The following is a 23455-nucleotide window of genomic DNA, read 5'->3' as shown; positions in this document are numbered from 1 at the left end:
GAGAAGGTGCTAGCAGGGAATTCTCTGCCTGCCTTTCCCCAGTGCTCTGCAAGCTCTCCAGGACAACATAAAATCTGGGGCTCTGTGCTTTCTTTCGTTCTGAACAAGTGTTACTGTTTTCTGCACAAAAGCGATACTGCGAAGCAATGTGAACACTTCTGTTTCCCAGGCACAGAGAAGGTGCTAGCAGGGAATTCTCTGCCTGCTTTTCCCCAGTGCTCTGCAAGCTCTCCAGGACAACATAAAATCTGGGGCTCTGTGCTTTCTTTCGTTCTGAACAAGTGTTATTGTTTTCTGCACAAAAGCGATTCTGCGAAGCAATGTGAACAGGCACAGAGAAGGTGCTAGCAGGGAATTCTCTGCCTGCCTTTCCCCAGTGCTCTGCAAGCTCTCCAGGACAACATAAAATCTGGGGCTCTGTGCTTTCTTTCGTTCTGAACAAGTGTTACTGTTTTCTGCACAAAAGCGATTCTGCGAAGCAATGTGAACACTTCTGTTTCCCAGGCACAGAGAAGGTGCTAGCAGGGAATTCTCTGCCTGCTTTTCCCCAGTACTCTGCAAGCTCTCCAGCACAACATAAAATATGGGGCTCTGTGCTTTCTTTCCTTCTGAACAAGTGTTACTGTTTTCTGCACAAAAGCGATTCTGCGAAGCAATGTGAACACTTCTGTTTCCCAGGCACAGAGAAGGTGCTAGCAGGGAATTCTCTGCCTGCTTTTCCCCAGTGCTCTGCAAGCTCTCCAGGACAACATAAAATCTGGGGCTCTGTGCTTTCTTTCGTTCTGAACAAGTGTTACTGTTTTCTGCACAAAAGCGATTCTGCCAAGCAATGTGAACACTTCTGCTTCCCAGGCACAGAGAAGGTGCTAGCAGGAAATTCTCTGCCTGCCTTTCCCCAGTGCTCTGCAAGCTCTCCAGGACAACATAAAATCTGGGGCTCTGTGCTTTCTTTCGTTCTGAACAAGTGTTACTGTTGTCTGCACAAAAGCGATTCTGCGAAGCAATGTGAACACTTCTGTTTCCCAGGCACAGAGAAGGTGCTAGCAGGGAATTCTCTGCCTGCTTTTCCCCAGTGCTCTGCAAGCTCTCCAGGACAACATAAAATCTGGGGCTCTGTGCTTTCTTTCGTACTGAACAAGTGTTACTGTTTTCTGCACAAAAGCGATTCTGCGAAGCAATGGGAACACTTCTGTTTCCCAGGCACAGAGAAGGTGCTAGCAGGGAATTCTCTGCCTGCTTTTCCCCAGTGCTCTGCAAGCTCTCCAGGACAACATAAAATCTGGGGCTCTGTGCTTTCTTTCGTTCTGAACAAGTGTTATTGTTTTCTGCACAAAAGCGATTCTGCGAAGCAATGTGAAGACTTCTGCTTCCCAGGCACAGAGAAGGTGCTAGCAGGGAATTCTCTGCCTGCCTTTCCCCAGTGCTCTGCAAGCTCTCCAGGACAACATAAAATCTGGGGCTCTGTGCTTTCTTTCGTCTGAACAAGTGTTACTGTTTTCTGCACAAAAGCGATTCTGCGAAGCAATGTGAACACTTCTGTTTCCCAGGCACAGAGAAGGTGCTAGCAGGGAATTCTCTGCCTGCTTTTCCCCAGTACTCTGCAAGCTCTCCAGCACAACATAAAATCTGGGGCTCTGTGCTTTCTTTCGTTCTGAACAAGTGTTACTGTTTTCTGCACAAAAGCGATTCTGCGAAGCAATGTGAAGACTTCTGCTTCCCAGGCACAGAGAAGGTGCTAGCAGGGAATTCTCTGCCTGCCTTTCCCCAGTGGTCTGCAAGCTCTCCAGGACAACATAAAATCTGGGGCTCTGTGCTTTCTTTCGTCTGAACAAGTGTTACTGTTTTCTGCACAAAAGCGATTCTGCGAAGCAATGTGAACACTTCTGTTTCCCAGGCACAGAGAAGGTGCTAGCAGGGAATTCTCTGCCTGCTTTTCCCCAGTGCTCTGCAAGCTCTCCAGGACAACATAAAATCTGGGGCTCTGTGCTTTCTTTTGTTCTGAACAAGTGTTACTGTTATCTGCACAAAAGCGATTCTGCGAAGCAATGTGTACACTTCTGTTTCCCAGGCACAGAGAAGGTGCTAGCAGGGAATTCTCTGCCTGCTTTTCCCCAGTACTCTGCAAGCTCTCCAGGACAACATAAAATATGGGGCTCTGTGCTTTCTTTCCTTCTGAACAAGTGTTACTGTTTTCTGCACAAAAGCGATACTGCTAAGAAATGTGAACACTTCTGCTTCCCAGGCACCGAGAACGTGCTAGCAGGGAATTCTCTGCCTGCCTTTCCCCAGTGCTCTGCAAGCTCTCCAGGACAACATAAAATCTGGGGCTCTGTGCTTTCTTTCCTTCTGAACAAGTGTTACTGTTTTCTGCACAAAAGCGATTCTGCGAAGCAATGGGAACACTTCTGTTTCCCAGGCACAGAGAAGGTGCTAGCAGGGAATTCTCTGCCTGCTTTTCCCCAGTGCTCTGCAAGCTCTCCAGGACAACATAAAATCTGGGGCTCTGTGCTTTCTTTCGTTCTGAACAAGTGTTATTGTTTTCTGCACAAAAGCGATTCTGCGAAGCAATGTGAAGACTTCTGCTTCCCAGGCACAGAGAAGGTGCTAGCAGGGAATTCTCTGCCTGCCTTTCCCCAGTGCTCTGCAAGCTCTCCAGGACAACATAAAATCTGGGGCTCTGTGCTTTCTTTCGTCTGAACAAGTGTTACTGTTTTCTGCACAAAAGCGATTCTGCGAAGCAATGTGAACACTTCTGTTTCCCAGGCACAGAGAAGGTGCTAGCAGGGAATTCTCTGCCTGCTTTTCCCCAGTACTCTGCAAGCTCTCCAGCACAACATAAAATCTGGGGCTCTGTGCTTTCTTTCGTTCTGAACAAGTGTTACTGTTTTCTGCACAAAAGCGATTCTGCGAAGCAATGTGAAGACTTCTGCTTCCCAGGCACAGAGAAGGTGCTAGCAGGGAATTCTCTGCCTGCCTTTCCCCAGTGGTCTGCAAGCTCTCCAGGACAACATAAAATCTGGGGCTCTGTGCTTTCTTTCGTCTGAACAAGTGTTACTGTTTTCTGCACAAAAGCGATTCTGCGAAGCAATGTGAACACTTCTGTTTCCCAGGCACAGAGAAGGTGCTAGCAGGGAATTCTCTGCCTGCTTTTCCCCAGTGCTCTGCAAGCTCTCCAGGACAACATAAAATCTGGGGCTCTGTGCTTTCTTTTGTTCTGAACAAGTGTTACTGTTATCTGCACAAAAGCGATTCTGCGAAGCAATGTGTACACTTCTGTTTCCCAGGCACAGAGAAGGTGCTAGCAGGGAATTCTCTGCCTGCTTTTCCCCAGTACTCTGCAAGCTCTCCAGGACAACATAAAATATGGGGCTCTGTGCTTTCTTTCCTTCTGAACAAGTGTTACTGTTTTCTGCACAAAAGCGATACTGCTAAGAAATGTGAACACTTCTGCTTCCCAGGCACCGAGAACGTGCTAGCAGGGAATTCTCTGCCTGCCTTTCCCCAGTGCTCTGCAAGCTCTCCAGGACAACATAAAATCTGGGGCTCTGTGCTTTCTTTCCTTCTGAACAAGTGTTACTGTTTTCTGCACAAAAGCGATTCTGCGAAGCAATGGGAACACTTCTGTTTCCCAGGCACAGAGAAGGTGCTAGCAGGGAATTCTCTGCCTGCTTTTCCCCAGTGCTCTGCAAGCTCTCCAGGACAACATAAAATCTGGGGCTCTGTGCTTTCTTTCGTTCTGAACAAGTGTTATTGTTTTCTGCACAAAAGCGATTCTGCGAAGCAATGTGAAGACTTCTGCTTCCCAGGCACAGAGAAGGTGCTAGCAGGGAATTCTCTGCCTGCCTTTCCCCAGTGCTCTGCAAGCTCTCCAGGACAACATAAAATCTGGGGCTCTGTGCTTTCTTTCGTCTGAACAAGTGTTACTGTTTTCTGCACAAAAGCGATTCTGCGAAGCAATGTGAACACTTCTGTTTCCCAGGCACAGAGAAGGTGCTAGCAGGGAATTCTCTGCCTGCTTTTCCCCAGTACTCTGCAAGCTCTCCAGCACAACATAAAATATGGGGCTCTGTGCTTTCTTTCCTTCTGAACAAGTGTTACTGTTTTCTGCACAAAAGCGATTCTGCGAAGCAATGTGAAGACTTCTGCTTCCCAGGCACAGAGAAGGTGCTAGCAGGGAATTCTCTGCCTGCCTTTCCCCAGTGGTCTGCAAGCTCTCCAGGACAACATAAAATCTGGGGCTCTGTGCTTTCTTTCGTCTGAACAAGTGTTACTGTTTTCTGCACAAAAGCGATTCTGCGAAGCAATGTGAACACTTCTGTTTCCCAGGCACAGAGAAGGTGCTAGCAGGGAATTCTCTGCCTGCTTTTCCCCAGTGCTCTGCAAGCTCTCCAGGACAACATAAAATCTGGGGCTCTGTGCTTTCTTTTGTTCTGAATAAGTGTTACTGTTATCTGCACAAAAGCGATTCTGCGAAGCAATGTGTACACTTCTGTTTCCCAGGCACAGAGAAGGTGCTAGCAGGGAATTCTCTGCCTGCTTTTCCCCAGTGCTCTGCAAGCTCTCCAGGACAACATAAAATCTGGGGCTCTGTGCTTTCTTTCGTTCTGAACAAGTGTTATTGTTTTCTGCACAAAAGCGATTCTGCGAAGGAATGTGAACACTTCTGCTTCCCAGGCACAGAGAAGGTGCTAGCAGGGAATTCTCTGCCTGCCTTTCCCCAGTGCTCTGCAAGCTCTCCAGGACAACATAAAATCTGGGGCTCTGTGCTTTCTTTCGTCTGAACAAGTGTTACTGTTTTCTGCACAAAAGCGATTCTGCGAAGCAATGTGAACACTTCTGTTTCCCAGGCACAGAGAAGGTGCTAGCAGGGAATTCTCTGCCTGCTTTTCCCCAGTGCTCTGCAAGCTCTCCAGGACAACATAAAATCTGGGGCTCTGTGCTTTCTTTTGTTCTGAACAAGTGTTACTGTTTTCTGCACAAAAGCGATTCTGCGAAGCAATGTGAACACTTCTGTTTCCCAGGCACAGAGAAGGTGCTAGCAGGGAATTCTCTGCCTGCTTTTCCCCAGTACTCTGCAAGCTCTCCAGCACAACATAAAATCTGGGGCTCTGTGCTTTCTTTCGTTCTGAACAAGTGTTACTGTTTTCTGCACAAAAGCGATTCTGCGAAGCAATGGGAACACTTCTCTTTCCCAGGCACAGGGAAGGTGCTAGCAGGGAATTCTCTGCCTGCCTTTCCCCAGTGCTCTGCAAGCTCTCCAGGACAACATAAAATCTGGGGCTCTGTGCTTTCTTTTGTTCTGAACAAGTGTTACTGTTTTCTGCACAAAAGCGATTCTGCGAAGCAATGGGAACACTTCTGCTTCCCAGGCACAGAGAAGGTGCTAGCAGGGAATTCTCTGCCTGCCTTTCCCCAGTGCTCTGCAAGCTCTCCAGGACAACAGCAAATCTGGGGCTCTGTGCTTTCTTTCGTTCTGAACAAGTGTTACTGTTTTCTGCACAAAAGCGATTCTGCGAAGCAATGTGAAGACTTCTGCTTCCCAGGCACAGAGAAGGTGCTAGCAGGGAATTCTCTGCCTGCCTTTCCCCAGTGCTCTGCAAGCTCTCCAGGACAACATAAAATCTGGGGCTCTGTGCTTTCTTTCGTTCTGAACAAGTGTTATTGTTTTCTGCACAAAAGCGATACTGCGAAGCAATGTGAACACTTCTGTTTCCCAGGCACAGAGAAGGTGCTAGCAGGGAATTCTCTGCCTGCTTTTCCCCAGTGCTCTGCAAGCTCTCCAGGACAACATAAAATCTGGGGCTCTGTGCTTTCTTTCGTTCTGAACAAGTGTTATTGTTTTCTGCACAAAAGCGATTCTGCGAAGCAATGTGAACAGGCACAGAGAAGGTGCTAGCAGGGAATTCTCTGCCTGCCTTTCCCCAGTGCTCTGCAAGCTCTCCAGGACAACATAAAATCTGGGGCTCTGTGCTTTCTTTCGTTCTGAACAAGTGTTACTGTTTTCTGCACAAAAGCGATTCTGCGAAGCAATGTGAACACTTCTGTTTCCCAGGCACAGAGAAGGTGCTAGCAGGGAATTCTCTGCCTGCTTTTCCCCAGTACTCTGCAAGCTCTCCAGCACAACATAAAATATGGGGCTCTGTGCTTTCTTTCCTTCTGAACAAGTGTTACTGTTTTCTGCACAAAAGCGATTCTGCGAAGCAATGTGAACACTTCTGTTTCCCAGGCACAGAGAAGGTGCTAGCAGGGAATTCTCTGCCTGCTTTTCCCCAGTGCTCTGCAAGCTCTCCAGGACAACATAAAATCTGGGGCTCTGTGCTTTCTTTCGTTCTGAACAAGTGTTACTGTTTTCTGCACAAAAGCGATTCTGCGAAGCAATGTGAACACTTCTGTTTCCCAGGCACAGAGAAGGTGCTAGCAGGGAATTCTCTGCTTGCTTTTCCCCAGTGCTCTGCAAGCTCTCCAGGACAACATAATTTCTGGGGCTCTGTGCTTTCTTTCGTTCTGAACAAGTGTTAGTGTTTTCTGCACAAAAGCGATTCTGCGAAGCAATGTGAAGACTTCTGCTTCCCAGGCACAGAGAAGGTGCTAGCAGGGAATTCTCTGCCTGCTTTTCCCCAGTACTCTGCAAGCTCTCCAGCACAACATAAAATATGGGGCTCTGTGCTTTCTTTCCTTCTGAACAAGTGTTACTGTTTTCTGCACAAAAGCGATTCTGCGAAGCAATGTGAACACTTCTGTTTCCCAGGCACAGAGAAGGTGCTAGCAGGGAATTCTCTGCCTGCCTTTCCCCAGTGCTCTGCAAGCTCTCCAGGACAACATAAAATCTGGGGCTCTGTGCTTTCTTTCGTCTGAACAAGTGTTACTGTTTTCTGCACAAAAGCGATTCTGCGAAGCAATGTGAACAGGCACAGAGAAGGTGCTAGCAGGGAATTCTCTGCCTGCCTTTCCCCAGTGCTCTGCAAGCTCTCCAGGACAACATAAAATCTGGGGCTCTGTGCTTTCTTTTGTTCTGAACAAGTGTTACTGTTTTCTGCACAAAAGCGATTCTGCGAAGAAATGTGAACACTTCTGTTTCCCAGGCACAGAGAAGGTGCTAGCAGGGAATTCTCTGCCTGCTTTTCCCCAGTGCTCTGCAAGCTCTCCAGGACAACATAAAATCTGGGGCTCTGTGCTTTCTTTCGTTCTGAACAGGTGTTATTGTTTTCTGCACAAAAGCGATTCTGCGAAGCAATGGGAACACTTCTGCTTCCCAGGCACAGAGAAGGTGCTAGCAGGGAATTCTCTGCCTGCCTTTCCCCAGTGCTCTGCAAGCTCTCCAGGACAACATAAAATCTGGGGCTCTGTGCTTTCTTTCGTTCTGAACAAGTGTTACTGTTTTCTGCACAAAAGCGATTCTGCGAAGCAATGTGAACACTTCTGTTTCCCAGGCACAGAGAAGGTGCTAGCAGGGAATTCTCTGCCTGCTTTTCCCCAGTGCTCTGCAAGCTCTCCAGGACAACATAAAATCTGGGGCTCTGTGCTTTCTTTCGTTCTGAACAAGTGTTACTGTTTTCTGCACAAAAGCGATTCTGCCAAGCAATGTGAAGACTTCTGCTTCCCAGGCACAGAGAAGGTGCTAGCAGGGAATTCTCTGCCTGCCTTTCCCCAGTGCTCTGCAAGCTCTCCAGGACAACATAAAATCTGGGGCTCTGTGCTTTCCTTCGTCTGAACAAGTGTTACTGTTTTCTGCACAAAAGCGATTCTGCGAAGCAATGTGAACACTTCTGCTTCCCAGGCACCGAGAACGTGCTAGCAGGGAATTCTCTGCCTGCCTTTCCCCAGTGCTCTGCAAGCTCTCCAGGACAACATAAAATCTGGGGCTCTGTGCTTTCTTTCGTCTGAACAAGTGTTACTGTTTTCTGCACAAAAGCGATTCTGCGAAGCAATGTGAACAGGCACAGAGAAGGTGCTAGCAGGGAATTCTCTGCCTGCCTTTCCCCAGTGCTCTGCAAGCTCTCCAGGACAACATAAAATCTGGGGCTCTGTGCTTTCTTTCGTTCTGAACAAGTGTTACTGTTTTCTGCACAAAAGCGATTCTGCGAAGCAATGTGAACACTTCTGTTTCCCAGGCACAGAGAAGGTGCTAGCAGGGAATTCTCTGCCTGCTTTTCCCCAGTGCTCTGCAAGCTCTCCAGGACAACATAAATTCTGGGGCTCTGTGCTTTCTTTTGTTCTGAACAAGTGTTACTGTTATCTGCACAAAAGCGATTCTGCGAAGCAATGTGAACACTTCTGTTTCCCAGGCACAGAGAAGGTGCTAGCAGGGAATTCTCTGCCTGCTTTTCCCCAGTACTCTGCAAGCTCTCCAGCACAACATAAAATATGGGGCTCTGTGTTTTCTTTCGTTCTGAACAAGTGTTACTGTTTTCTGCACAAAAGCGATACTGCTAAGAAATGTGAACACTTCTGCTTCCCAGGCACCGAGAACGTGCTAGCAGGGAATTCTCTGCCTGCCTTTCCCCAGTGCTCTGCAAGATCTCCAGGACAACATAGAATCTGGAGCTCTGTGCTTTCTTTCGTCTGAACAAGTGTTACTGTTTTCTGCACAAAAGCGATTCTGCGAAGCAATGTGAAAAGGCACAGAGAAGGTGCTAGCAGGGAATTCTCTGCCTGCCTTTCCCCAGTGCTCTGCAAGCTCTCCAGGACAACATAAAATCTGGGGCTCTGTGCTTTCTTTCGTTCTGAACAAGTGTTACTGTTTTCTGCACAAAAGCTATTCTGCGAAGAAATGTGAACACTTCTGTTTCCCAGGCACAGAGAAGGTGCTAGCAGGGAATTCTCTGCCTGCTTTTCCCCAGTACTCTGCAAGCTCTCCAGGACAACATAAAATCTGGGGCTCTGTGCTTTCTTTCGTTCTGAACAGGTGTTATTGTTTTCTGCACAAAAGCGATTCTGCGAAGAAATGGGAACACTTCTGCTTCCCAGGCACAGAGAAGGTGCTAGCAGGGAATTCTCTGCCTGCCTTTCCCCAGTGCTCTGCAAGCTCTCCAGGACAACATAAAATCTGGGGCTCTGTGCTTTCTTTCGTTCTGAACAAGTGTTACTGTTTTCTGCACAAAAGCGATTCTGCGAAGCAATGTGAACACTTCTGTTTCCCAGGCACAGAGAAGGTGCTAGCAGGGAATTCTCTGCCTGCTTTTCCCCAGTGCTCTGCAAGCTCTCCAGGACAACATAAAATCTGGGGCTCTGTGCTTTCTTTCGTTCTGAACAAGTGTTACTGTTTTCTGCACAAAAGCGATTCTGCGAAGCAATGTGAAGACTTCTGCTTCCCAGGCACAGAGAAGGTGCTAGCAGGGAATTCTCTGCCTGCCTTTCCCCAGTGCTCTGCAAGCTCTCCAGGACAACATAAAATCTGGGGCTCTGTGCTTACCTTCGTCTGAACAAGTGTTACTGTTTTCTGCACAAAAGCGATTCTGCCAAGCAATGTGAACACTTCTGTTTCCCAGGCACAGAGAAGGTGCTAGCAGGGTATTCTCTGCCTGCTTTTCCCCAGTGCTCTGCAAGCTCTCCAGGACAACATAAAATCTGGGGCTCTGTGCTTTCTTTTGTTCTGAACAAGTGTTACTGTTATCTGCACAAAAGCGGTTCTGCGAAGCAATGTGTACACTTCTGTTTCCCAGGCACAGAGAAGGTGCTAGCAGGGAATTCTCTGCCTGCTTTTCCCCAGTACTCTGCAAGCTCTCCAGCACAACATAAAATATGGGTCTCTGTGCTTTCTTTCCTTCTGAACAAGTGTTACTGTTTTCTGCACAAAAGCGATACTGCTAAGAAATGTGAACACTTCTGCTTCCCAGGCACCGAGAACGTGCTAGCAGGGAATTCTCTGCCTGCCTTTCCCCAGTGCTCTGCAAGCTCTCCAGGACAACATAAAATCTGGGGCTCTGTGCTTTCTTTCGTTCTGAACAAGTGTTACAGTTTTCTGCACAAAAGCGATTCTGCGAAGGAATGTGAACAGGCACAGAGAAGGTGCTAGCAGGGAATTCTCTGCCTGCCTTTCCCCAGTGCTCTGCAAGCTCTCCAGCACAACATAAAATATGGGGCTCTGTGCTTTCTTTCGTTCTGAACAAGTGTTACTGTTTTCTGCACAAAAGCGATTCTGCGAAGAAATGTGAACACTTCTGTTTCCCAGGCACAGAGAAGGTGCTAGCAGGGAATTCTCTGCCTGCTTTTCCCCAGTGCTCTGCAAGCTCTCCAGGACAACATAAAATCTGGGGCTCTGTGGTTTCTTTCGTTCTGAACAAGTGTTACTGTTTTCTGCACAAAAGCGATTCTGCGAAGCAATGCGAACACTTCTGTTTCCCAGGCACAGAGAAGGTGCTAGCAGGGAATTCTCTGCCTGCTTTTCCCCAGTGCTCTGCAAGCTCTCCAGGACAACATAAAATCTGGGGCTCTGTGCTTTCTTTCGTTCTGAACAAGTGTTATTGTTTTCTGCACAAAAGCGATTCTGCGAAGCAATGTGAACACTTCTGCTTCCCAGGCACAGAGAAGGTGCTAGCAGGGAATTCTCTGCCTGCCTTTCCCCAGTGCTCTGCAAGCTCTCCAGGACAACATAAAATCTGGGCTCTGTGCTTTCTTTCGTCTGAACAAGTGTTACTGTTTTCTGCACAAAAGCGATTCTGCGAAGCAATGTGAACACTTCTGTTTCCCAGGCACAGAGAAGGTGCTAGCAGGGAATTCTCTGCCTGCTTTTCCCCGGTGCTCTGCAAGCTCTCCAGGACAACATCAAATCTGGGGCTCTGTGCTTTCTTTCGTTCTGAACAAGTGTTACTGTTTTCTGCACAAAAGCGATTCTGCGAAGCAATGTGAAGACTTCTGCTTCCCAGGCACAGAGAAGGTGCTAGCAGGGAATTCTCTGCCTGCCTTTCCCCAGTGCTCTGCAAGCTCTCCAGGACAACATAAAATCTGGGGCTCTGTGCTTTCTTTCGTTCTGAACAAGTGTTACTGTTTTCTGCACAAAAGCGATTCTGCGAAGCAATGTGAACAGGCACAGAGAAGGTGCTAGCAGGGAATTCTCTGCCTGCCTTTCCCCAGTGCTCTGCAAGCTCTCCAGGACAACATAAAATCTGGGGCTCTGTGCTTTCTTTCGTTCTGAACAAGTGTTACTGTTTTCTGCACAAAAGCTATTCTGCGAAGAAATGTGAACACTTCTGTTTCCCAGGCACAGAGAAGGTGCTAGCAGGGAATTCTCTGCCTGCTTTTCCCCAGTACTCTGCAAGCTCTCCAGGACAACATAAAATCTGGGGCTCTGTGCTTTCTTTCGTTCTGAACAGGTGTTATTGTTTTCTGCACAAAAGCGATTCTGCGAAGCAATGGGAACACTTCTGCTTCCCAGGCACAGAGAAGGTGCTAGCAGGGAATTCTCTGCCTGCCTTTCCCCAGTGCTCTGCAAGCTCTCCAGGACAACATAAAATCTGGGGCTCTGTGCTTTCTTTCGTTCTGAACAAGTGTTACTGTTTTCTGCACAAAAGCGATTCTGCGAAGCAATGTGAACACTTCTGTTTCCCAGGCACAGAGAAGGTGCTAGCAGGGAATTCTCTGCCTGCTTTTCCCCAGTGCTCTGCAAGCTCTCCAGGACAACATAAAATCTGGGGCTCTGTGCTTTCTTTTGTTCTGAACAAGTGTTACTGTTATCTGCACAAAAGCGATTCTGCGAAGCAATGTGAACACTTCTGTTTCCCAGGCACAGAGAAGGTGCTAGCAGGGAATTCTCTGCCTGCTTTTCCCCAGTACTCTGTAAGCTCTCCAGCACAACATAAAATATGGGTCTCTGTGCTTTCTTTCCTTCTGAACAAGAGTTACTGTTTTCTGCACAAAAGCGATACTGCTAAGAAATGTGAACAGTTCTGCTTCCCAGGCACCGAGAACGTGCTAGCAGGGAATTCTCTGCCTGCCTTTCCCCAGTGCTCTGCAAGCTCTCCAGGACAACATAAAATCTGGGGCTCTGTGCTTTCTTTCGTCTGAACAAGTGTTACTGTTTTCTGCACAAAAGCGATTCTGCGAAGCAATGTGAACAGGCACAGAGAAGGTGCTAGCAGGGAATTCTCTGCCTGCCTTTCCCCAGTGCTCTGCAAGCTCTCCAGGACAACATAAAATCTGGGGCTCTGTGCTTTCTTTCGTCTGAACAAGTGTTACTGTTTTCTGCACAAAAGCGATTCTGCGAAGGAATGTGAACAGGCACAGAGAAGGTGCTAGCAGGGAATTCTCTGCCTGCCTTTCCCCAGTGCTCTGCAAGCTCTCCAGGACAACATAAAATCTGGGGCTCTGTGCTTTCTTTCGTTCTGAACAAGTGTTACTGTTTTCTGCACAAAAGCGATTCTGCGAAGAAATGTGAACACTTCTGTTTCCCAGGCACAGAGAAGGTGCTAGCAGGGAATTCTCTGCCTGCTTTTCCCCAGTGCTCTGCAAGCTCTCCAGGACAACATAAAATCTGGGGCTCTGTGCTTTCTTTTGTTCTGAACAAGTGTTACTGTTTTCTGCACAAAAGCTATTCTGCGAAGAAATGTGAACACTTCTGTTTCCCAGGCACAGAGAAGGTGCTAGCAGGGAATTCTCTGCCTGCTTTTCCCCAGTACTCTGCAAGCTCTCCAGGACAACATAAAATCTGGGGCTCTGTGCTTTCTTTCGTTCTGAACAGGTGTTATTGTTTTCTGCACAAAAGCGATTCTGCGAAGCAATGGGAACACTTCTGCTTCCCAGGCACAGAGAAGGTGCTAGCAGGGAATTCTCTGCCTGCCTTTCCCCAGTGCTCTGCAAGCTCTCCAGGACAACATAAAATCTGGGGCTCTGTGCTTTCTTTCGTTCTGAACAAGTGTTACTGTTTTCTGCACAAAAGCGATTCTGCGAAGCAATGTGAACACTTCTGTTTCCCAGGCACAGAGAAGGTGCTAGCAGGGAATTCTCTGCCTGCTTTTCCCCAGTGCTCTGCAAGCTCTCCAGGACAACATAAAATCTGGGGCTCTGTGCTTTCTTTTGTTCTGAACAAGTGTTACTGTTATCTGCACAAAAGCGATTCTGCGAAGCAATGTGAACACTTCTGTTTCCCAGGCACAGAGAAGGTGCTAGCAGGGAATTCTCTGCCTGCTTTTCCCCAGTACTCTGTAAGCTCTCCAGCACAACATAAAATATGGGTCTCTGTGCTTTCTTTCCTTCTGAACAAGAGTTACTGTTTTCTGCACAAAAGCGATACTGCTAAGAAATGTGAACAGTTCTGCTTCCCAGGCACCGAGAACGTGCTAGCAGGGAATTCTCTGCCTGCCTTTCCCCAGTGCTCTGCAAGCTCTCCAGGACAACATAAAATCTGGGGCTCTGTGCTTTCTTTCGTCTGAACAAGTGTTACTGTTTTCTGCACAAAAGCGATTCTGCGAAGCAATGTGAACAGGCACAGAGAAGGTGCTAGCAGGGAATTCTCTGCCTGCCTTTCCCCAGTGCTCTGCAAGCTCTCCAGGACAACATAAAATCTGGGGCTCTGTGCTTTCTTTCGTCTGAACAAGTGTTACTGTTTTCTGCACAAAAGCGATTCTGCGAAGGAATGTGAACAGGCACAGAGAAGGTGCTAGCAGGGAATTCTCTGCCTGCCTTTCCCCAGTGCTCTGCAAGCTCTCCAGGACAACATAAAATCTGGGGCTCTGTGCTTTCTTTCGTTCTGAACAAGTGTTACTGTTTTCTGCACAAAAGCGATTCTGCGAAGCAATGTGAACACTTCTGTTTCCCAGGCACAGAGAAGGTGCTAGCAGGGAATTCTCTGCCTGCTTTTCCCCAGTGCTCTGCAAGCTCTCCAGGACAACATAAAATCTGGGGCTCTGTGCTTTCTTTTGTTCTGAACAAGTGTTACTGTTATCTGCACAAAAGCGATTCTGCGAAGCAATGTGAACACTTCTGTTTCCCAGGCACAGAGAAGGTGCTAGCAGGGAATTCTCTGCCTGCTTTTCCCCAGTACTCTGTAAGCTCTCCAGCACAACATAAAATATGGGTCTCTGTGCTTTCTTTCCTTCTGAACAAGAGTTACTGTTTTCTGCACAAAAGCGATACTGCTAAGAAATGTGAACAGTTCTGCTTCCCAGGCACCGAGAACGTGCTAGCAGGGAATTCTCTGCCTGCCTTTCCCCAGTGCTCTGCAAGCTCTCCAGGACAACATAAAATCTGGGGCTCTGTGCTTTCTTTCGTCTGAACAAGTGTTACTGTTTTCTGCACAAAAGCGATTCTGCGAAGCAATGTGAACAGGCACAGAGAAGGTGCTAGCAGGGAATTCTCTGCCTGCCTTTCCCCAGTGCTCTGCAAGCTCTCCAGGACAACATAAAATCTGGGGCTCTGTGCTTTCTTTCGTCTGAACAAGTGTTACTGTTTTCTGCACAAAAGCGATTCTGCGAAGGAATGTGAACAGGCACAGAGAAGGTGCTAGCAGGGAATTCTCTGCCTGCCTTTCCCCAGTGCTCTGCAAGCTCTCCAGGACAACATAAAATCTGGGGCTCTGTGCTTTCTTTCGTTCTGAACAAGTGTTACTGTTTTCTGCACAAAAGCGATTCTGCGAAGAAATGTGAACACTTCTGTTTCCCAGGCACAGAGAAGGTGCTAGCAGGGAATTCTCTGCCTGCTTTTCCCCAGTGCTCTGCAAGCTCTCCAGGACAACATAAAATCTGGGGCTCTGTGCTTTCTTTTGTTCTGAACAAGTGTTACTGTTTTCTGCACAAAAGCGATTCTGCGAAGCAATGTGAACACTTCTGTTTCCCAGGCACAGAGAAGGTGCTAGCAGGGAAATCTCTGTCTGCTTTTCCCCAGTACTCTGCAAGCTCTCCAGCACAACATAAAATATGGGGCTCTGTGCTTTCTTTCGTTCTGAACAAGTGTTACTGTTTTCTGCACAAAAGCGATTCTGCGAAGCAATGGGAACACTTCTCTTTCCCAGGCACAGAGAAGGTGCTAGCAGGGAATTCTCTGCCTGCCTTTCCCCAGTGCTCTGCAAGCTCTCCAGGACAACATAAAATCTGGGGCTCTGTGCTTTCTTTCGTTCTGAACAAGTGTTACTGTTTTCTGCACAAAAGCGATTCTGCGAAGCAATGTGAACACTTCTGTTTCCCAGGCACAGAGAAGGTGCTAGCAGGGAATTCTCTGCCTGCTTTTCCCCAGTGCTCTGCAAGCTCTCCAGGACAACATAAAATCTGGGGCTCTGTGCTTTCTTTTGTTCTGAACAAGTGTTACTGTTATCTGCACAAAAGCGATTCTGCGAAGCAATGTGAACACTTCTGTTTCCCAGGCACAGAGAAGGTGCTAGCAGGGAATTCTCTGCCTGCTTTTCCCCAGTACTCTGTAAGCTCTCCAGCACAACATAAAATATGGGTCTCTGTGCTTTCTTTCCTTCTGAACAAGAGTTACTGTTTTCTGCACAAAAGCGATACTGCTAAGAAATGTGAACAGTTCTGCTTCCCAGGCACCGAGAACGTGCTAGCAGGGAATTCTCTGCCTGCCTTTCCCCAGTGCTCTGCAAGCTCTCCAGGACAACATAAAATCTGGGGCTCTGTGCTTTCTTTCGTCTGAACAAGTGTTACTGTTTTCTGCACAAAAGCGATTCTGCGAAGCAATGTGAACAGGCACAGAGAAGGTGCTAGCAGGGAATTCTCTGCCTGCCTTTCCCCAGTGCTCTGCAAGCTCTCCAGGACAACATAAAATCTGGGGCTCTGTGCTTTCTTTCGTCTGAACAAGTGTTACTGTTTTCTGCACAAAAGCGATTCTGCGAAGGAATGTGAACAGGCACAGAGAAGGTGCTAGCAGGGAATTCTCTGCCTGCCTTTCCCCAGTGCTCTGCAAGCTCTCCAGGACAACATAAAATCTGGGGCTCTGTGCTTTCTTTCGTTCTGAACAAGTGTTACTGTTTTCTGCACAAAAGCGATTCTGCGAAGAAATGTGAACACTTCTGTTTCCCAGGCACAGAGAAGGTGCTAGCAGGGAATTCTCTGCCTGCTTTTCCCCAGTGCTCTGCAAGCTCTCCAGGACAACATAAAATCTGGGGCTCTGTGCTTTCTTTTGTTCTGAACAAGTGTTACTGTTTTCTGCACAAAAGCGATTCTGCGAAGCAATGTGAACACTTCTGTTTCCCAGGCACAGAGAAGGTGCTAGCAGGGAAATCTCTGTCTGCTTTTCCCCAGTACTCTGCAAGCTCTCCAGCACAACATAAAATATGGGGCTCTGTGCTTTCTTTCGTTCTGAACAAGTGTTACTGTTTTCTGCACAAAAGCGATTCTGCGAAGCAATGGGAACACTTCTCTTTCCCAGGCACAGAGAAGGTGCTAGCAGGGAATTCTCTGCCTGCCTTTCCCCAGTGCTCTGCAAGCTCTCCAGGACAACATAAAATCTGGGGCTCTGTGCTTTCTTTCGTTCTGAACAAGTGTTACTGTTTTCTGCACAAAAGCGATTCTGCGAAGCAATGTGAACACTTCTGTTTCCCAGGCACAGAGAAGGTGCTAGCAGGGAATTCTCTGCCTGCTTTTCCCCAGTGCTCTGTAAGCTCTCCAGGACAACATAAAATCTGGGGCTCTGTGCTTTCCTTCGTTCTGAACAAGTGTTACTGTTTTCTGCACAAAAGCGATTCTGCGAAGCAATGTGAACACTTCTGCTTCCCAGGCACAGAGAAGGTGCTAGCAGGGAATTCTCTGCCTGCCTTTCCCCAGTGCTCTGCAAGCTCTCCAGGACAACAGCAAATCTGGGGCTCTGTGCTTTCTTTCGTTCTGAACAAGTGTTACTGTTTTCTGCACAAAAGCGATTCTGCGAAGCAATGTGAACACTTCTGTTTCCCAGGCACAGAGAAGGTGCTAGCAGGGAATTCTCTGCCTGCCTTTCCCCAGTGCTCTGCAAGCTCTCCAGGACAACATAAAATCTGGGGCTCTGTGCTTTCTTTCGTTCTGAACAAGTGTTACTGTTTTCTGCACAAAAGCGATTCTGCGAAGCAATGTGAACACTTCTGTTTCCCAGGCACAGAGAAGGTGCTAGCAGGGAATTCTCTGCCTGCTTTTCCCCAGTGCTCTGTAAGCTCTCCAGGACAACATAAAATCTGGGGCTCTGTGCTTTCTTTCGTTCTGAACAAGTGTTACTGTTTTCTGCACAAAAGCGATTCTGCGAAGCAATGTGAACACTTCTGCTTCCCAGGCACAGAGAAGGTGCTAGCAGGGAATTCTCTGCCTGCCTTTCCCCAGTGCTCTGCAAGCTCTCCAGGACAACAGCAAATCTGGGGCTCTGTGCTTTCTTTCGTTCTGAACAAGTGTTACTGTTTTCTGCACAAAAGCGATTCTGCGAAGCAATGTGAACACTTCTGTTTCCCAGGCACAGAGAAGGTGCTAGCAGGGAATTCTCTGCCTGCCTTTCCCCAGTGCTCTGCAAGCTCTCCAGGACAACATAAAATCTGGGGCTCTGTGCTTTCTTTTGTTCTGAACAAGTGTTACTGTTATCTGCACAAAAGCGATTCTGCGAAGCAATGTGAACACTTCTGTTTCCCAGGCACAGAGAAGGTGCTAGCAGGGAATTCTCTGCCTGCTTTTCCCCAGTACTCTGCAAGCTCTCCAGCACAACATAAAATATGGGGCTCTGTGCTTTCTTTCGTTCTGAACAAGTGTTACTGTTTTCTGCACAAAAGCGATTCTGCGAAGCAATGGGAACACTTCTCTTTCCCAGGCACAGAGAAGGTGCTAGCAGGGAATTCTCTGCCTGCCTTTCCCCAGTGCTCTGCAAGCTCTCCAGGACAACATAAAATCTGGGGCTCTGTGCTTTCTTTCGTTCTGAACAAGTGTTACTGTTTTCTGCACAAAAGCGATTCTGCGAAGCAATGTGAACACTTCTGTTTCCCAGGCACAGAGAAGGTGCTAGCAGGGAATTCTCTGCCTGCTTTTCCCCAGTGCTCTGTAAGCTCTCCAGGACAACATAAAATCTGGGGCTCTGTGCTTTCTTTCGTTCTGAACAAGTGTTACTGTTTTCTGCACAAAAGCGATTCTGCGAAGCAATGTGAACACTTCTGCTTCCCAGGCACAGAGAAGGTGCTAGCAGGGAATTCTCTGCCTGCCTTTCCCCAGTGCTCTGCAAGCTCTCCAGGACAACATAAAATCTGGGGCTCTGTGCTTTCTTTCGTTCTGAACAAGTGTTACTGTTTTCTGCACAAAAGCGATTCTGCGAAGCAATGTGAAGACTTCTGCTTCCCAGGCACAGAGAAGGTGCTAGCAGGGAATTCTCTGCCTGCCTTTCCCCAGTGCTCTGCAAGCTCTCCAGGACAACATAAAATCTGGGGCTCTGTGCTTTCTTTCCTTCTGAACAAGTGTTACTGTTTTCTGCACAAAAGCGATTCTGCGAAGCAATGGGAACACTTCTTTTTCCCAGGCACAGACAACGTGCTAGCAGGGAATTCTCTGCCTGCTTTTCCCCAGTGCTCTGCAAGCTCTCCAGGACAACATAAAATCTGGGGCTCTGTGCTTTCTTTCGTTCTGAACAAGTGTTATTGTTTTCTGCACAAAAGCGATTCTGCGAAGCAATGTGAACAGGCACAGAGAAGGTGCTAGCAGGGAATTCTCTGCCTGCTTTTCCCCAGTGCTCTGCAAGCTCTCCAGGACAACATAAAATCTGGGGCTCTGTGCTTTCTTTCGTTCTGAACAAGTGTTACTGTTTTCTGCACAAAAGCGATTCTGCGAAGCAATGTGAAGACTTCTGCTTCCCAGGCACAGAGAAGGTGCTAGCAGGGAATTCTCTGCCTGCCTTTCCCCAGTGCTCTGCAAGCTCTCCAGGACAACATAAAATCTGGGGCTCTGTGCTTTCCTTCGTCTGAACAAGTGTTACTGTTTTCTGCACAAAAGCGATTCTGCGAAGCAATGTGAACACTTCTGTTTCCCAGGCACAGAGAAGGTGCTAGCAGGGAATTCTCTGCCTGCCTTTCCCCAGTGCTCTGCAAGCTCTCCAGGACAACATAAAATCTGGGGCTCTGTGCTTTCTTTTGTTCTGAACAAGTGTTACTGTTATCTGCACAAAAGCGATTCTGCGAAGCAATGTGAACACTTCTGTTTCCCAGGCACAGAGAAGGTGCTAGCAGGGAATTCTCTGCCTGCTTTTCCCCAGTACTCTGCAAGCTCTCCAGCACAACATAAAATATGGGTCTCTGTGCTTTCTTTCCTTCTGAACAAGTGTTACTGTTTTCTGCACAAAAGCGATACTGCTAAGAAATGTGAACACTTCTGCTTCCCAGGCACCGAGAACGTGCTAGCAGGGAATTCTCTGCCTGCCTTTCCCCAGTGCTCTGCAAGCTCTCCAGGACAACATAAAATCTGGGGCTCTGTGCTTTCTTTCGTTCTGAACAGGTGTTATTGTTTTCTGCACAAAACGATTCTGCGAAGCAATGTGAACACTTCTGCTTCCCAGGCACAGAGAAGGTGCTAGCAGGGAATTCTCTGCCTGCCTTTCCCCAGTGCTCTGCAAGCTCTCCAGGACAACATAAAATCTGGGGCTCTGTGGTTTCTTTCGTTCTGAACAAGTGTTACTGTTTTCTGCACAAAAGCGATTCTGCGAAGCAATGGGAACACTTCTGTTTCCCAGGCACAGAGAAGGTGCTAGCAGGGAATTCTCTGCCTGCTTTTCCCCAGTGATCTGCAAGCTCTCCAGCACAACATAAAATCTGGGGCTCTGTGCTTTCTTTCGTTCTGAACAAGTGTTATTGTTTTCTGCACAAAAGCGATTCTGCGAAGCAATGTGAAGACTTCTGCATTCCAGGCACAGAGAAGGTGCTAGCAGGGAATTCTCTGCCTGCCTTTCCCCAGTGCTCTGCAAGCTCTCCAGGACAACATAAAATCTGGGGCTCTGTGCTTTCTTTCGTCTGAACAAGTGTTACTCTTTTCTGCACAAAAGCGATTCTGCGAAGCAATGTGAACACTTCTCTTTCCCAGGCACAGAGAAGGTGCTAGCAGGGAATTCTCTGCCTGCTTTTCCCCAGTACTCTGCAAGCTCTCCAGCACAACATAAAATCTGGGGCTCTGTGCTTTCTTTCCTTCTGAACAAGTGTTACTGTTTTCTGCACAAAAGCGATTCTGCGAAGCAATGTGAAGACTTCTGCTTCCCAGGCACAGAGAAGGTGCTAGCAGGGAATTCTCTGCCTGCCTTTCCCCAGTGCTCTGCAAGCTCTCCAGGACAACATAAAATCTGGGGCTCTGTGCTTTCTTTCGTCTGAACAAGTGTTACTGTTTTCTGCACAAAAGCGATTCTGCGAAGCAATGTGAACACTTCTGTTTCCCAGGCACAGAGAAGGTGCTAGCAGGGAATTCTCTGCCTGCTTTTCCCCAGTGCTCTGCAAATTCTCCAGGACAACATAAAATCTGGGGCTCTGTGCTTTCTTTTGTTCTGAACAAGTGTTACTGTTATCTGCACAAAAGCGATTCTGCGAAGCAATGTGAACACTTCTGTTTCCCAGGCACAGAGAAGGTGCTAGCAGGGAATTCTCTGCCTGCTTTTCCCCAGTACTCTGCAAGCTCTCCAGCACAACATAAAATATGGGGCTCTGTGCTTTCTTTCCTTCTGAACAAGTGTTACTGTTTTCTGCACAAAAGCGATACTGCTAAGAAATGTGAACACTTCTGCTTCCCAGGCACCGAGAACGTGCTAGCAGGGAATTCTCTGCCTGCCTTTCCCCAGTGCTCTGCAAGCTCTCCAGGACAACATAAAATCTGGGGCTCTGTGCTTTCTTTCGTTCTGAACAAGTGTTACTGTTTTCTGCACAAAAGCGATTCTGCGAAGGAATGTGAACAGGCACAGAGAAGGTGCTAGCAGGGAATTCTCTGCCTGCCTTTCCCCAGTGCTCTGCAAGCTCTCCAGGACAACATAAAATCTGGGGCTCTGTGCTTTCTTTCGTTCTGAACAAGTGTTATTGTTTTCTGCACAAAAGCGATTCTGCGAAGCAATGTGAACACTTCTGTTTCCCAGGCACAGAGAAGGTGCTAGCAGGGAATTCTCTGCCTGCTTTTCCCCAGTACTCTGCAAGCTCTCCAGCACAACATAAAATCTGGGGCTCTGTGCTTTCTTTCGTTCTGAACAAGTGTTATTGTTTTCTGCACAAAAGCGATTCTGCGAAGCAATGTGAAGACTTCTGCTTCCCAGGCACAGAGAAGGTGCTAGCAGGGAATTCTCTGCCTGCCTTTCCCCAGTGCTCTGCAAGCTCTCCAGGACAACATAAAATCTGGGGCTCTGTGCTTTCTTTCGTCTGAACAAGTGTTACTGTTTTCTGCACAAAAGCGATTCTGCGAAGCAATGTGAACACTTCTGTTTCCCAGGCACAGAGAAGGTGCTAGCAGGGAATTCTCTGCCTGCTTTTCCCCAGTGCTCTGCAAGCTCTCCAGGACAACATAATATCTGGGGCTCTGTGCTTTCTTTTGTTCTGAACAAGTGTTACTGTTATCTGCACAAAAGCGATTCTGCGAAGCAATGTGAACACTTCTGTTTCCCAGGCACAGAGAAGGTGCTAGCAGGGAATTCTCTGCCTGCTTTTCCCCAGTACTCTGCAAGCTCTCCAGCACAACATAAAATATGGGGCTCTGTGCTTTCTTTCCTTCTGAACAAGTGTTACTGTTTTCTGCACAAAAGCGATACTGCTAAGAAATGTGAACACTTCTGCTTCCCAGGCACCGAGAACGTGCTAGCAGGGAATTCTCTGCCTGCCTTTCCCCAGTGCTCTGCAAGCTCTCCAGGACAACATAAAATCTGGGGCTCTGTGCTTTCTTTCCTTCTGAACAAGTGTTACTGTTTTCTGCACAAAAGCGATTCTGCGAAGCAATGGGAACACTTCTGTTTCCCAGGCACAGAGAAGGTGCTAGCAGGGAATTCTCTGCCTGCTTTTCCCCAGTGCTCTGCAAGCTCTCCAGGACAACATAAAATCTGGGGCTCTGTGCTTTCTTTCGTTCTGAACAAGTGTTATTTTTTTCTGCACAAAAGCGATTCTGCGAAGGAATGTGAAGACTTCTGCTTCCCAGGCACAGAGAAGGTGCTAGCAGGGAATTCTCTGCCTGCCTTTCCCCAGTGCTCTGCAAGCTCTCCAGGACAACATAAAATCTGGGGCTCTGTGCTTTCTTTCGTCTGAACAAGTGTTACTGTTTTCTGCACAAAAGCGATTCTGCGAAGCAATGTGAACACTTCTGTTTCCCAGGCACAGAGAAGGTGGTAGCAGGGAATTCTCTGCCTGCTTTTCCCCAGTGCTCTGCAAGCTCTCCAGGACAACATAAAATCTGGGGCTCTGTGCTTTCTTTTGTTCTGAACAAGTGTTACTGTTATCTGCACAAAAGCGATTCTGCGAAGCAATGGGAACACTTCTCTTTCCCAGGCACAGGGAAGGTGCTAGCAGGGAATTCTCTGCCTGCCTTTCACCAGTGCTCTGCAAGCTCTCCAGGACAACATAAAATCTGGGGCTCTGTGCTTTCTTTCGTTCTGAACAAGTGTTACTGTTTTCTGCACAAAAGCGATTCTGCGAAGCAATGTGAACACTTCTGCTTCCCAGGCACAGAGAAGGTGCTAGCAGGGAATTCTCTGCCTGCCTTTCCCCAGTGCTCTGCAAGCTCTCCAGGACAACAGCAAATCTGGGGCTCTGTGCTTTCTTTCGTTCTGAACAAGTGTTACTGTTTTCTGCACAAAAGCGATTCTGCGAAGCAATGTGAAGACTTCTGCTTCCCAGGCACAGAGAAGGTGCTAGCAGGGAATTCTCTGCCTGCCTTTCCCCAGTGCTCTGCAAGCTCTCCAGGACAACATAAAATCTGGGGCTCTGTGCTTTCTTTCGTTCTGAACAAGTGTTACTGTTTTCTGCACAAAAGCGATACTGCGAAGCAATGTGAACACTTCTGTTTCCCAGGCACAGAGAAGGTGCTAGCAGGGAATTCTCTGCCTGCTTTTCCCCAGTGCTCTGCAAGCTCTCCAGGACAACATAAAATCTGGGGCTCTGTGCTTTCTTTTGTTCTGAACAAGTGTTATTGTTTTCTGCACAAAAGCGATTCTGCGAAGCAATGTGAACAGGCACAGAGAAGGTGCTAGCAGGGAATTCTCTGCCTGCCTTTCCCCAGTGCTCTGCAAGCTCTCCAGGACAACATAAAATCTGGGGCTCTGTGCTTTCTTTCGTTCTGAACAAGTGTTACTGTTTTCTGCACAAAAGCGATTCTGCGAAGCAATGTGAACACTTCTGTTTCCCAGGCACAGAGAAGGTGCTAGCAGGGAATTCTCTGCCTGCTTTTCCCCAGTACTCTGTAAGCTCTCCAGCACAACATAAAATCTGGGGCTCTGTGCTTTCTTTCGTTCTGAACAAGTGTTACTGTTTTCTGCACAAAAGCGATTCTGCCAAGCAATGTGAACACTTCTGCTTCCCAGGCACAGAGAAGGTGCTAGCAGGGAATTCTCTGCCTGCCTTTCCCCAGTGCTCTGCAAG

The sequence above is a fragment of the Strix uralensis genome, unplaced genomic scaffold (assembly GCF_047716275.1).
Source record: "Strix uralensis isolate ZFMK-TIS-50842 unplaced genomic scaffold, bStrUra1 scaffold_58, whole genome shotgun sequence".
Taxonomy (NCBI): Eukaryota; Metazoa; Chordata; class Aves; order Strigiformes; family Strigidae; genus Strix; species Strix uralensis.
Note: the sequence above shows the minus strand (reverse complement) of the source record.